The 12,297-nt window shown below is 37.9% G+C and overlaps 1 long non-coding RNA gene across 2 annotated transcripts; it reads left to right on the forward strand.

The window, feature by feature from the left end:
- Nucleotides 1–1,275: 1,275 nt before the first annotated feature.
- On the forward strand, nt 1,276–3,009 carry LOC145116513 (uncharacterized). 2 transcript variants are annotated; one of them, XR_013712135.1, is made up of 6 exons: nt 1,276–1,755; nt 1,847–1,920; nt 2,003–2,178; nt 2,263–2,350; nt 2,445–2,755; nt 2,849–3,009. It is a non-coding gene; the product is annotated as an uncharacterized LOC145116513 (long non-coding RNA). The 2 variants fall into 2 exon arrangements; XR_013712134.1 differs by having other exon boundaries at nt 2,263–2,755.
- The last annotated feature ends 9,288 nt before the right edge of the window (nt 3,010–12,297 follow it).

Raw genomic sequence — 12,297 nt, forward strand, 5'->3', positions numbered from 1 at the left:
ACTCGAGCTGAAGTCATAGAGCTCCGAGTACGCCAAAGGGTGTACGAAAGGCACCTACTTGATATGGAGCGTCAGCTGGCTGAACTAAGGGTTCAGCCAAGGGATGACCGTCACCAGTAGGAAATATTCTACCTTGCTTTCATTGGTTGACAGAATAGTCTTCCTACCTAAGCTACAAGTAGCACTTTTCTAAGTAACTAACTTTGTACTTTAAGTACTTTCTAGTTAGGCCAGTATGCCGTCAAAACTCTTCTACTTCGGATATGATGTAAGACCTACTCCAAGGTCATTTTTCCAAACGTATTACATATTAAAATGATATTGACAGTCGGCTAATTTCACTACAAGAAAAATGGGCATCTGTGACTAAAAATTTAGAGACTGATTAATCAGTCTCAGATACCATGTATTTAGGACTGATTAATTAGCCCTTGATACTATTGGGGACTAATTTCAATGTGTGAATCATTAGAGACTGAACAAACCTATTAGAGACTGAAATTCAGTCCCTTATATATTTGTACCAAATTACATTTGGAGGGTATCTTATTAGGGACCGAATATCAGTCTTTGATATACATATTCAGTTTTTTATTTTGGAGAGAAACCTCTTAGGGACTGAATTTTAGTCCTTGATAGATTTGTAGTGGTTTTCATTTATAAAGAAACTTATTAAAGACTGAGTTTTAGTTTCTGATAGATTTGCACCAATTATGATTTTAGAAGGATACTTATTAGAGACTAAATTTCAGTATCTAATAGATATGTATTACTTTACATTTAAATAGACGCTTATCATGGACTAAAGTTTTTTTATTTGAGCCTAATCAACAAGTCATGAATACCATGTATCAAGTGGGGAAATAATCACAAATACTAGTTAGAAGGATATTTATTGGGGACTGAATTTCAGTCTCTGATCGATATGCCTCAATTTAGATTTATAGGGACACTTATCAATGACCGGATTGGAGTATTTGATAGTGATAAATGAGTTCTTGATACCAAAAATTAGAGTGATGAATATTTCCCGGATAATGTTTGGAAAGACACTTATCATCCTAAATTTTAAAATATTTCATTACATATGATTATTTTTTTTATGTTTAAATAATTTGCAAGCTATGTTTATTACATTTATTACATATTTTCATTTTTTTATTTCCCTCCACGTTTCCCTCCAAAACTTTCATTTCAAGAGACTTTTATTTTTCAATTCCCTCCTATTCTCCCACTCCCCTCTCACGGATTTATCTTTGTTGTCTAGGGTTAATTAATTATATTTTCACAACACCCGCAGATGACAGTCATGCCTAACCAAACAAACCTATAAGCCCTAACGACTACAAACCCTCTGTTCATCGCTGTTGCACCCACGATCCATGCCACCGTCGTAGATCCTCTCTCTCCACGTTGCAGTTGCCCTCAATGAACTTCGCTCTATGTCGCCACCACCACTTCTTTGATCTAGGTCGGCACCTCTATTCACAACCGTCTCTGCTCACAACCGTCTCTTCTTCTCGTCACAGACCAGTTGTTCCTCACATTAGCAGTTAACCAAAGATATCGATTAGAGCTTAGAAGTAGGTCGAGTTCCATTCGACGGTCATCTCTAGCTGTTGTATCTTACGCTCAATCGCAGGTTGTCTCTTACAGTCGGTTATCTCTGTTCAATCGTTCACCATCCCTGCTAAATCGACTCTGCAACTACGATTCTAAAACCGAGAACTCTACAAGTCTTTATGTCTTTATCAGGTCAGCTTCATAATCTCGATTTTTGTAATATGTGAAGTTTAATTATGAAAATCATGATTCTGAAAATCATAATTTTTGTAAATATGTGAAGTTTATTGTTGTAAATATGTGCACGACAATCCTGAGGATATCACAAAAGAGGAAGCTTGTTTGGCCGCTAACCATGTACACAATCGTAATCTGTAATCTCCATTGATGTTCTTCTAGAGTTACATTTTGCTGATTCAGAATGTGTGTATGTGAGTAGGTGAAAGGACCGGTGCTAGTTGAAGACATTTGTCTCTATTTCAATACTCTGAAAGATTATGGATCAATATGAGAACCGCAGTTAACTTGAAGTCATTATCTTCAAACCTTCTTCAAGAACACTTGAGATTGTCTAAATTAAAAATTCACCAGTTTTTTGATTGTAGGACCTTACATGTAAGTCTCCTTTGCTGCACTTCCTTGTTCATTACATAAACTGATAAAAGAAATTAACTTTCTCTTACATCAATGGATTCATAGCAAGTGGTTTCTCCAAAGGCTTGGTCATGAAGGTACTTAAATTAATTCTATTCAAAATGTGATCTTGATCTGAACAAGTATTTGCGAGGTATTATTCTATTTTTTTTGTTTAAATTTTAGTCACAATGCTTCCTTAAGCCATCTGGAGTTGGTGTTTTTTGTTTCTTTGTTTTTTTTTTCAGGTGAATGAATTTGCTACACATGTAGTTGGTTCCCTTCTAACCGAAGCTAGTGAAGGAGCTACCAATCTTCATGTAGACCATGGAGTTGGTGACCAAGACCTTTCAATGGCCATGAATGAAACGTCAGGGTCAAGGTCAGAGTATATGTTACTAACTTTGAAGCATGGTCTGGAATTATTGGAGCCTTTGGTAGATGTGCCTGTTATTTGGTGTCCCTTGATTTGTTGATAGTCTTATTGAAGAAAGACTTTGTGAGGAACCCATTAATGAGTTTGTTCAGAGCTATGATATTGTTGTCTTCAACAAGATCTGTAAGTTCATTGTTTTAATCAAATATTTTTTGTTTTCTTCCTGAAGTTATATGATTGATTAGCTTGCTAATTTGACTGGTTTTGTGATTGCAGATTTCGATAATGCTGTTGTTGCAATTTTGCTGTTTCGCTATTGTTCTTTCATGTTGTTTTGCTATTACTTTTTTTGCTGTTTTGAGACTGTTTATGTTTAGTTGTTTTGTAGTTTGTTGCTGACATGTTAAATTCAATTTGTTGCAGTTTTGTTGTTTTGAGATCAAGTTTTTTTTAATTGTTTTAGTTTATATCTTGAATTCTTATTCCTTATAAAAGTTAATTTCAATGGCATGTATAAAATAAAAAAATATAATATTCAAAAAACCGGGTACCTGGAACTGTTCCGGTCTTGGCGTTTCCGGGTGTGGTTCCAAATTTCTAGGAACCGGTGTAAGTGGTTCTGGTTCCAATACCAATAATTTCATAACTGCCGGTTCTGGGTGCGGCTTTGGTTCAACTAAAATAGAGGGGTATCCGATTATGCTCATCCCTAGTTTGGAAGACTGATATCTAGTCCTAGAATGATAGTTTTAAGGAAAGATGTTCGAGACTAAACATGATAGTATCAAAGACTAATATTTAGTCTTTGAAATATAGTATCACAGACTAATATGACTTAAAATAGAGATGTCAATGAAAGATTAGAGACATAATAATATATTATTAAGAGTTGATATTCAGTCCCTAAAAGATAATATCAAGGACTGATATGACGTCAAACTGAGCATTTGATGAAAAAAAATTAGAGACTGAATGAGATATTATCAGATATTGATTTTCTGTCCTTGATAGTTTGATGTATTAGGGACTGATTTTCAGTCTCAGATACATAAAAAATTGACTATCTAAGACTAGGTCTTGGGGACTGGCTGGGGACTAGCTAAATCAGTCTCCGATTGTCATCAAAGACTGATTATTGACCATCAGAGACTGATTACGTCAGTCTCTGATACCCTTTTTTCTTGTGGTGTTTCTGTGCCAATCCTTGTTCAAATAATTTCATTTTGCTATCATTAGAATCCAATCTAAACACTCACTTCGTCAAATTATTGAGCTATGGTAAATTAGCTCAAGGATTTCTTCCAATTCTTGTCAGAGGTTGGATCCGGTTATCCACCAACCAATGATAGTCTAGTTCAAAATAGCAATTGTCTAGTAAACATTCTACGAAGTTACTTCAACTCTTTTCCAGTACTGCATCATAGGGATGTAGGTCAAACCATCGAGAACAGTTTAACAAAACAGAAACTTTACAATTACATGATTGAGTAGAATACATCTAGGGCCGACCATAATCACTCACAAACTCCTTTTCTTGTCAAATAGCAGAATCATGTCGTCACCTAGAGGTAATCCGCCGAACGACACAACCCCAATCCTTCATATAGACGCTGCCACCTTCCAAGCAGCGGTATCAGCTGCCGTGACAGCTGTCCTTGCACACCTCAACACTTGTAACGAAAGCAAGGCTGTAAAAGGTGTTGACAGTTCAAATTGTTATAACCACCCGGGAAATCAACGAATGATAACTGTTACGAACACCCAAGGCCACAACTCAGAGTTTAAGAAACGAAAGCGTCAAGCCCAACAGGAACGCAAGCGATTTCAAAGGCTTGCCATGCAACAGCAACCAGTGGCGACCCCTGCCACCTCAGCACCGGTCAAGCGGTATGTGGAACACTCCCGAAGTGTAACAAGTGTAACTATCATCATAATGGAGCTTGTCGAGTATTGCAATGCATCAATTGCAACAAAATGGGGCACATTGCTCGTTTCTGTAGAACCACCTCCACTACCGGAGCCAGCCAAGTTTGATATAGTTGTGGTGAGGCAGGACACTATTATAGGAATTGTCCAAAAGGGAAGATCAACGAAAGCAACCGTGTCCACATAACTCTGACACGACACTTCACTTCCACCACCGATGTTGGGGCAAGCCCGATTTGTCATTTATGCGGTGAGATAGGACATCTCAGGAAGGATTGTCCAATAACAAAGAACTCTGGCGCAGACGGGAAGATTCTAAGGACCACTGCCGCAGGAGAGACTACTCCGGACCCACGTTGAAATACTAGGGCGTTTCATTATAATAGACTTATAAACTGTTAAACACTAGTGCAACTAGAGTCTTACCTTTTGCAATATTCCGTCAGTCAAGGGGCTCTCGTGCTGCGTATACTTGCTTTTGTAGTATACCTTGTTCGCAGTCGTATTCTAGTAGTAAATTAAAGTACGGAAACTCTGTTAAAAGTTGCACTGTCATGTTTAGTTTGTAACACCTTTATGAACTAAGTCTAATTCCTCTTATTCCGAGTAGTCCGACATTTTCATATAACTTGAGCAAATTCGACCCTCACAATACCAATTTCATGTGTAAATTCTTTTCTTCGAAATCGCCTTTCTAGCGAAGCCGTCATTCCAGAAACTCTGAGGTACTCATGCACAGAGTACCTTATGTTTCATATCCTCCCCGAAGACACCTCAGCAAACCTCCCTGGAGTACCACTCGTACAGTACGTCAAGTTCAACCCGAAGACCCCTACGGTTGATCTATCGCTGGAGAAGGTATACACAAGGGTGGTATATAATCAAGGTTCTACAGGCTTTGAATTGATGATTCCGCTTTAACTTCTTTTCCTTGTTTGGATGTGAGCTTAAAGAAGAATCATTTATTCGACTGCACGGTGTTCCCATATCCATTATCTCGGACAGAGATAGTAGATTCACTTCGAGGTTCTGGCAGTCGCTACAAAGTTCCTTGGGAACTAGGCTGGACATGAGTACAGCCTACCATCCACAGACCGACACACAAAGTGAGAGGACTATCCAAACCTTGGAAGATATGTTGCGAGCCTGTATGATCGACTTTGGGAAAGCATGGGATACTCATTTACCCCTTGTCGAATTTTCCTACAACAACAGTTATCACACGAGCATAAAGGTTGCTCCATTCGAGGCCCTCTATGGCTGAAAGTGCAGATCCCCTCTGTGTTAGGCTGAGGTGGGTGATACCCAGCTAGCTAAAGGATGAGTTCCTGACAGCACTCTCACGGGTCCGGAGATCATTCGGGAAACGACAGAGAAGATCGTTCAGATTCGTGAACGATTGAAAGCCTCTAGAGACCGACAGAAAAGCTATGCAAATAAACGAAGGAAACCGTTGGAATTCCAGGTAGGAGGCCGTGTTCTATTGAAGGTCTCATCCTAAGGGCTTAATACGCTTTGGAAAGCGTGGAAAGCTAAATCCAAGATACATAGGGCCTTTCGAGATTCTCGCTAGAATCGGCCCTGTAGCTTACAAACTTAAATTACCACGCGAACTCAGTATCGTACATTCTACTTTCCACGTCTCGAACTTGAAAAAGTGTCTGTCCGACGAGACTCTTGTAATCCCACTCGACGAGATCGATATCAACGAGAGCCTCAACTTCGTGGAAGAACCTGTAGAGATCATGGACCGGGAGGTTAAGCAAACGAAACAAAGTTGTATCCCGATAGTGAAGGTTCGCTGGAACGCCAAGCGAGGACCTGAATTCGCTTGGGAGCGAGAAGATCAGATGAAACTGAAATATCCTCGTCTTTTTACTTAGTTATTTGTAACTACTTATTTGCTTAAACTCTAATTTCGGGACGAAATTCCTTCTAACGGGGGGATGATATGACAACCTGAAATTTCTATTCTGTACAACCATTCACTTCAATAGAAGTCAGAATTGTTTCTGCTAACATTTAAGCTTTTTGGAGTCAGTTTAAGTGTATTAAAGCTTAGTACTTCAAGAGATAACTGGAGAGAGGATACTTTAGGGTAAGGTGTGCAACATTTAAGTTCCAAAACTCCAAGAGTTTGGAGTTTATGGCCCAAATGGTATTGGGGCCGTAAACCCTAAGGACTATATAAGTGACACTTAGTCATTTTTAGCTTTTTTTTCACAATTTCAAGTCTAGATCCCTTTCTCTTTCAAGTATCATCGAAAGTTTCTTCAAAATCTTCAAGAAAGTAAGTGTTTTCTTCCTTGATTAGTTGATCTCTTCCTTAATCTAGTGATCTTACATGATTTCATCCATGAAATCATTCCATTTGTTTAGATCTTCAAGCATTCTTCATTTCACCAAGAACACCAAGAACACACACTAGTGTTCTTGGTCCGTGAACACCCTTTCAAGCTCCTTTATTGTAAGTATTCTTACCCTAGTATGTTATAATGCTTGTTTCACTTCTTATTCAACTAGAAAACACAAAGAAACTTAAGATCAAAGGTGTTTACGGTCAAGACATGTTCTTGAACCGTAAACCCTAATAAGTGGGGCAAAGTGAGCACTAGTCCCTTCCTTAGCCTTGGATACTAGTCTAGATCACTACCTTGAAGTGTTTAGGACCTTAAACATCAAAAAGACCAAGAACACATAGAGTTTACGGCCGTAAACTCATGGAGAAATGGTCCATGGGCCGTAAACTCTATAAAGTGGTGAAATTGTGCCACCATGACTTCCTAAGCCTTAGACTTGAAGTAAGGATACTTCTTTATGGCTTATAAGACCTCAAAACACAAAATGGTAGAAGTTACCATGGGTTTACGGCCGTAAACCCATTGGGACCGTAAGCCCAAAACCGTAAACTCATGAAGAGTTTACCCTTGGACCATAAACCCAAAAGCAAAGCCCTACAACCCTTAGATGCAATCCTTGGTACTACTAGCACTTGAATCAAAGTGTTATCCATGTTTTAGGGTGTCTTTACTTGATTAATTAGTTTTTAAATGACTAATTGGATATATATATGTGTTATTATGTGTTAGTTAGGATCCGTGTGTGTGTGTTCAAGTCTTCACTTGACACTTAGCATCCTATACCATCCGTTCATCCAAACCACTCACTACAGGTGAGTTCATACCCCTTAATCAACCTTTTAAATGATTTTAAATGCTTTTATGGGGGGGAATACAAGTTGAACTATTATAGTTATTATATCAATCACATGTGATTAATAACTACCAAACAAGTGGATTTCTTACTTTTCAAACTGTGTTATCAAACAAACTACTTCAAACTGTTTTACAAACTCTTTTACATGTCAAATACTTTTATTAAACTCTTTTACATGTCAAATACTTTTATTAAACTCTTTTAAACTTATGTTATGTTAAATGTGTATCTATATAGATATAGTTATATAAGTAGGATTGAAAGGACTTAGGACTGATAGCTCACCTTACCTCCTGTTCCTTGTTTGGTTGTGGACTTAGGGTATCGGTTGTTTGTCCGAAGGTCGTTTGAATCCTAGTTATATATTATGTATATGTATATAGATATAAAAGTTCCTTCTTTCTATTCAATACCTTTGGGTAGCAAAGGTATACAAACATGTTCATACATACAAACAATGTTACTAGTAAACTATAATAGGTGTAGTTTAGGAAGTTACTAATACTATTACTAGAACAATGAAACATACAATGAGTCAGTTCATACATGAGTCAAAACATACTAGACAGAGAGAGAACATACAATACACCTAGTACATACTATACATTACAATACAGCTAGTACATGCTATACATTACAATACAGCTAGCACATACTATATCTTATACAAGAGAACATACTATTATGAAAAACAGAGAGAACATACATACATACTAGACAGAGAGAGAACATACAATACAGCTAGTACATACTATACATTATACAAGAGAACATACTATTATGAGAAACAGAGAGAACATACATACATACTAGACAGAGAGAGAACATACAATACAGCTAGTACATACTATACATTATACAAGAGAACATACTATTATGAGAAACAGAGAGAACATACATACATACTAGACAGAGAGAGAACACACAATACAGCTAGTACACACAATACATATACAGGAACGTTTTGTATGGTACAGGCCGATCACATGTCATGGCCCGTTTTGTATCCAGAATCTCCTTAAGTGGAGTGCGTTGAGTTTGTGTATAGATCTATACTGGATTGACTATCGTACACCTTGCTGCTAGCTACAGTGGGACTTACAAGTCTACGGGTGCCAAACGTCATTCCTTCCGACGTCTTACATCGTCGTGTTTCTAGTCGGTAGTATGGTACAGGCCGATCACATGGTACTTTAAATAACAATTGGTTTAAGGTAGTTAGTACAGTAGTAGTTACTTAATACAACACTACAGTACTATTTTATTTCCCATTGCATTCACTTTGTGATATTCACATAATGAACAGTAATGTAAAAACTATATTTTGGTTAATGATAGTCAGATTTGGGAAAATACATACTCTTACAAGAGACATGCATACAAACACTTGATGCCTTGGTAGAAGGCTACTTTTAGTAGAAAAACATAGGGTTTTATAGGAGATTCAAACATTTTACAAACATTCACAAACTTTTACAAACTTACACATCGCATACTTACAAACACTTTCTTACAAACAATGACACTAAAATAATTATGATCTCACCAGCTTTAAAGCTGATCAACTCTTTGAAAATAACTTGTATTCTCAGGTCACCAGTAGACAGGTACCGATGCTAGGTTTTGAGAAGATGGAGCTCGTTCAAGACTCATCTTTTATTTTGATTTATATTTTTGGTGTTTATTACACTTCACAGAACACACTTGTATTAAATTATATTATTAATGCAATGGATGATATTGTTGCTTGTTTACTACTATGCATTGTTGTGATACTGAACATGACGTCCTCCACCCCTGAACGATTCCGCCGTTCCGGTTTTGGGGTGTGACAGCCCAATACCAGATCCATGATCTAAAAGTCCATATATCCAAACCAAATTAATGGCCCAATTTTCCTAATTGGACCCAACTCGCTAATTGGGCCTTATTTTATGATCCTCTACCAAAACTGACCCAAAACACAATTATTCAGAAAGTTCAGCAAGGCCCAAGTCCAACTGGTCCAAAGGCGGCCCAATCCCGGAGCCTAATTCGTCCAAAGCCCAACAGAGGGCGTACGCGGGGCGTACTCCTCTGGTACGCTGGGCGTACTTCGCCTTGCGTTGACCACCATCGGGGTAGTTGACCCAGTATGTTGGGCGTACAAAACTTACGCGGGGCGTACACAAGTTTTACAAAAACTCTAATAAGTGCTTAATAGCTTAAGCACTTATGCCCAAATTTCAGATCCATCGACCAAATATGTCTTAGAACCATAAAGTCTCGAAATCTAAGACTATGGATGTCCAAAAAGCTCTTAATACATGGTATTAATCCATTAAGACCTTTCTACTACATGCATGGGACACTTTAAGCCATTAGGACATCATTTTTATCACCTAGGACCCTTTTTAGGGTCTGAAAGGACAGCTTATTTCGTTCAAATCATAACATGCACCAACTTGGGACAAGAAATGGTTTCATAAGGCTACTATGACTAGATCTACACCATACACACATAAAGTTTGGATCTTTATACCTCCTGAAGCTTCTAGAGCACAAAGAAACCTCAGATCTACAAGCTTGCCTTCATTCTCCAACTTCTTGATGCAACACCTTCCTCTCGAACTAATCAACACACATACTTTTAGCTCACACACTCAAGAAAGGGGTTAGGGTTTGGGGAAAGCAGCTCAAATCTATGGAGGCTGAGGTGATGAAGGGTTTTGAGCTCATAAGGACGTTTATATAGCACCCAAACCCTAAATATTAGGGTTTCCATCTGGCGTGAATACGCTCAGCGTACACAAGTGTACCCCCAGCGTACTAGGGCGCGCCTAGTACGCTCAGCGTACTCTTCTTGGCCTCAAAGTTGTAACTTTAGCCCTTAGGCTTCTCATGGCTTGACTCTTCGAACCTCAGGGACTACAAATGACAAAATAATAATAAAAGAGGGGATTCGGAAATACCTGCAAATCTCGGGATGTTACACTCTTACCCACTACTCTCTTATATGGTGGGGGTTGTTAGCCGAAAGGTTTTGATAGGACAATTAATTCTCATTAGTAATTATAATGCGATTAAAAAGTAACTAAACTATTTTATAATCCCAATCTTAGTTACTTTAGGAAAAATGTGAATTTGTATGCTGACCCATGAAATTGGACATTATACTTTATAGTAGTTAGTGGAGAGAGTGTGGTCAACCAGTACACTAATAGTGACTATAAAGAGTAATAATGGGCAACTCGAAAATATCTTTGATTAATGGACCGCGTATGGTTAACCGACACATTAAAATGAGATGATAAATGACATTGAGAGTGCCAAGCTAATTTGCATGGTTATTCACATATTGTGTGTGATCCTCGGTATCCCAGTCACAAATGGAAGAACATAATCTGAGATTTAACATGTCATTGAATAGTTTCAAGGAGTCTCAAAAGATCTAGGAATTTCACTTAACTTAATTTCCTTCAAATTTCATTTTTTTATAGTGGAATTGGTAAATGGTCATTTACCTACCTCTATATAATTTACAATTAGATTACGACATCCCTTTTCTAATTTGTGAATTTTTTAGTTGGATCCTAGCCATAATATTTCATTTTGGGTTGTTATACTAAGGATTGTTCTTATCTAACTAAATCTGCCTTTCTTGTACATATGTCTAATTTAAATGATGCTTCTAGTTCCTCCTCCTCCTCCAACCATGACTTTTCCTTGTTGAACATCTGCTCCGAGGTGACATTAGATGGCACCAACTACAATGAATGGATGTGCAACATAAAGATGGCCCTTCGTTTCGAGGATAAGGAATATGTCCTTGAGAAACCGTTAGATGAGATTGACGAAGAGAAGGCCACTCCCGAAGAAATGGCCGCCTACAACAAACACTACATTGATGCAACAAAAGTTGCTTGCATCATGGTGGCCACGATGACTCCTGAATTGCAAAGATATTGTGGCAACCGTCAAATTCAAGTCAAAGTCAACAAGTCAAACCGGTCAAACTTAACTAGTACTTGTATGTTAAAAGTTATTCTATGTATAAAAATGTGCATCTTTATGTCAAAAATTCAAGTGTCTCGAAGAATCTATGTGTTAACAATGTAAAAACCTTAAAAAGGGAGTTAAACGCATCAAAACACGACTAAGGACCCTTTCGGGGACTTAAAACGATCATTAACGAAGCATAAAGGGGTTCGCAAACCTTGCATTTGCGAGATTATGCGATAATAATGGCTAAGATCAAATCTCTCCAAGCATGTGAAATCTCTCCCAAATCTCTCTAAGTATGTGAAATCTCTCCAAGCATGTGAAATCTCTCCAAGTATGAGAAATCTCTCCCAAATCTCTCCAAGCATGTGAAATCTCTTCCAAATCTCTCCAAGTATGTGAAATCTCTCCCAAATCTCTCTAAGTATGTGAAATCTCTTCAAGTATGTGAAATCCCTCCCAAATCACTCCAAGTATGTGAAATCTCTCCCAAATCTCTCCAAGTATGTGAAATCTCTCCAAAATCTCTCCAAGCATGTGAAATCTCTCCCAAATCTCTCTAACTATGTGAAATCTCTCCAAGTATGTGAAATCTCTCCCAA

The sequence above is a fragment of the Lactuca virosa genome, chromosome 5 (assembly GCF_052849685.1).
Source record: "Lactuca virosa cultivar CGN04683 chromosome 5, Lactuca_virosa_CGN04683_v6, whole genome shotgun sequence".
NCBI lineage: Eukaryota > Viridiplantae > Streptophyta > Magnoliopsida > Asterales > Asteraceae > Lactuca > Lactuca virosa.